The sequence below is a fragment of the Sardina pilchardus genome, chromosome 16 (genome assembly GCF_963854185.1).
Source record: "Sardina pilchardus chromosome 16, fSarPil1.1, whole genome shotgun sequence".
Lineage (NCBI taxonomy): Eukaryota > Metazoa > Chordata > Actinopteri > Clupeiformes > Clupeidae > Sardina > Sardina pilchardus.
This window is the reverse complement of record NC_085009.1, coordinates 22857524-22861003: the sequence shown is the minus strand read 5'-3', so window position 1 is coordinate 22861003 and position 3480 is coordinate 22857524. Positions and strand designations below refer to the sequence as shown.

Genomic DNA, 3480 nt, shown 5'->3' with positions numbered 1-3480 from the left:
GTGTGTACCTAAAACGGTACAAATGCTTGTCGCTGGGGCAGTACCCTTTTGAAGAACAATAATGTACCCCTAATGCAGGTACCGTTTGGTACCCTAGCCATTTGTACCCATCAAGGTACACTTGTGTACCTGCAATGACCGAAATGTACCTGTGTATATCATTACAGCATAGCAGCCTTAAAAGGTACTAATCTGTACTTTAAGGGTACAACCCCAGTGAAAATTTAAGGTGGTATAATTGAAATGTATTCACACAACCAATAAGTAAATTAAAATGTTTATTCTGAGAGAAAAATCACTTTGTGATATTACACACAATACTCCACATGAATACAGGTACATAAAAGTTAACACATTCATATCAAAACATCAAAGTATCTTACATTAATCAATATGCATATTAACGTAAAACATGTTGTAACTCTTTATGTAAGTGTAAATATAAAACAGTTTGATCTCCAATATTTTGCTTCCACATTGTGTTTATATGCAGAGGGGAAAAAAATGATTAACTTGCACCATAGGTGATCAACATTAATAACCTTGATCTATATTATACCAATATTTGAGTTAACCACTTCACACAAAAAAACCTTGCATGCTTTTAAGTTCATGTTAATACTAACATATGAGATGAAAATGTAGTATCTGCTTACCGTCACCATTACAAATGCATTAAAATGTTACAAGAGAAAAGCTCCCAGCACTATCGCATCTTGTGCTTGTCACTTAAGGTTTTTACAAAACTAACATTGTCCTTGCAGTAACTTTGCAGTTGCTATAATCTTAGAATTCTCATGTTTGGATTCACAGTGCATACACTAATTGAGTAAAAGATACGCGTCTTGAAGTGTGATACAATGAGTCACAATGACATCATTGAGTAGTATCTCAGAAAACAATGTGAAAGCCTAAGCAAATATTAGCAAGCCTATAAACATATACAATATAAACACACTCCAATCCTTCCATTTGGGTAGAATGAGGCGTGCCATTAAAAAGCCAAGAGTCTCAAAAGGCACTAAAGTTCAATATCAAAAACTGGCAGAAATCCAACAAATTCTTCAGGAGGACTTCGACTGGAACCTTACTTGATCTACAGGACGTTGACATATTTTCAAGCAGTGGTATCACCAATGACAGCAGGGGTTGTACGTCTGTTGGAAGCAAAATGTAAACACAAACCTCAGAATTAGATATTTTCAACCACACAAATAAATAGCCTCAGACAGATTGTGTAAAATACACATGTATGCAACTACAGTATGTCAATCCACTCACCTGGCATAGATCATTGCTAAGTCATTGCAAGTTCCGTGGACTGTCTGACTCTCCCAAAACTTCTCCATACATCCTTTTCACCTTATATTCATAAAGCTGCCCGCTCCGCTGTGCGTTTGAGAGAGAAATGGCATATGCAATACATTAATATAAATTAAAAAAAATGACACAATGAAACAGCACAAGATGACCCTAAGCAATAATTTATCCTGGACAAACTAAACAATCTAAAAATTGTCTGTATTATTTTCATTTCTATGTGTATTTAACATCAATAAGAAAAATACTATCAATACACTAAGAAAAACGACCAAGTTGTGTTACTTACGTAGCCATTCCTTCAGTAAAAGCAGAGCCATAGTTTTCTCTATCACTCTGAGTAGAGGTACTTCCACACGCCAACATTCTGCCTTGGTGGTTATCTGTGTGAGAGGGATTAACGTTAGCAGCTAGCAGAACGTTTCATAAGGTTCATATGGTTCATAAGGTTAGGTTACTAGCGAGTGCTAATGTTAGCCTTTAAGCCAATTTGACTCAACAGTATTCACTAACTTCACATTCAAATGGGAAACAGTGATAAAACACACAAAAAATACCTTTCCTTAACATCTATCATGATAGTCATGCATTACCGAAGGCGTTTGAACACCGTTTAAAAATATTCATAGCTAACATAGGCTACGTTGCTAGCGAATGCTAATGTCAGCCTATTATGCCAACAATTTGACTCAGTTAACAGTATTCAATATTTACAAACCCGAATTTCGATAAATTGCAACTATACCTTACCTCATGCATTACTGAAGGCGTTTGAACACCGTTTCAAAATATCTGAATATAGCTAACATGACATGGGCTACGTAGCTAGCGAATGCTAATATGTTAGCCTTTAAGCGAACAATTTGATTCCGTTAACAGTATTCAACATTTACAAACTGAATTTCGATAAATTGCAACTACATCTTACCTCTGAATAGCGTTGCCTCCTGTTCCATAAAGATTATGCCAGCACCACAGCACGTTTCCCCACACCAAGCTCCTCTGCTGAAAACTGCTCCTCCATTACTTTGAGTGAGACGAAAAAATAACGGTTGCTCCCGAATCTCCTCCCCTATCAACTTCTGAGTGACAGTCCATGGGCTTTTTGTACCCATAGGTACAATATGGTCCCTTGGTGAAAAGGTACATTATTTATGTACCCGAAATGGTACCTATTAGTACCAATACAAGGTACAGGGTCAAAATTGTACTTAAAGAACGAAAATGTACCCCAACAGTACCCCTATTTTTGAGAGTGTAGGAGACTCCTTGTGTCCTACTCTTTCGATCCCGTGAGGGAAATTTGGTAAAATTGGTCCAACATAGCAGACTTAAGCAAATGAGGCTTCTCATGCCTCTATATACAGTATGGTCCACCATAGGAGACTCCTCATGCCTGTGCAGATGGTTAAAAGCATATTAGCATAATTGGACTGAATCACAACAACGTTTTAAATAAATACACTGTGTGTGTTTGCCACAGGGTTTTCCCATCTTGGCAGGCAGTGCAGGGGCGGGCACTTCCGACTGGTAAACACGACTCGCTCGCGCCACGCCACGCCACCACTGCACCTCCCCTCTGTGATCCTGAGCCAATGTAATCAGTGAGATGACTTGGCCTCAGAGGGGAGCAAAAGCGCTAAAGTGAAAGATTTTGACAACAGTGTGTATAGCTGAGATGCACCTTTGGTCAGTCTTCAAAACACATACAGTAATGGCATAATAGCAGCCCGTCTGCCAAATCTAATGTGCATGCCTATATGGAAAGCATAAGATACAAAGTCAGTGTGTTAACAGATACTGTATCTAGCCCCTTTCATATACCATTGTATGGATACATATATGTTTCAAACATGAGATACAGGAGACTGTATCGCATGTTTGAGGACATTATGCCATTTCAGTAGCCTGGGTGTTCCCATACTGCCTTGCGCGCAATTTCAAATTTCAAAACTACCACCCTAATTTTGGCCTAAGATAGGGGACCAATCACAGAACAGGGGGAAAAGCAAGACGATGATGAGCTATGCACAGACGCATTTGATAGACATCCAATGAATAGTGTACAGTGTGCCCAATGAACGGATCTGGGCAGTTTTTTTCAAATACGAGAAAAAAACGTTTGGTTGCCAGACCACGTCTCATTAGAGAAGTCGTATA

General features: G+C 38.6%; 1 long non-coding RNA gene across 1 annotated transcript; it reads right to left on the bottom strand.

The window, feature by feature from the left end:
- Positions 1–265: 265 nt before the first annotated feature.
- On the bottom strand, positions 266–2539 carry LOC134060399 (uncharacterized). Its single transcript, XR_009935180.1, has 4 exons — positions 2249–2539; positions 1610–1703; positions 1282–1389; positions 266–1157 (listed from the first exon to the last, which is right to left on the bottom strand). It is a non-coding gene; the product is annotated as an uncharacterized LOC134060399 (long non-coding RNA).
- Between the last annotated feature and the right edge of the window lie 941 nt (positions 2540–3480).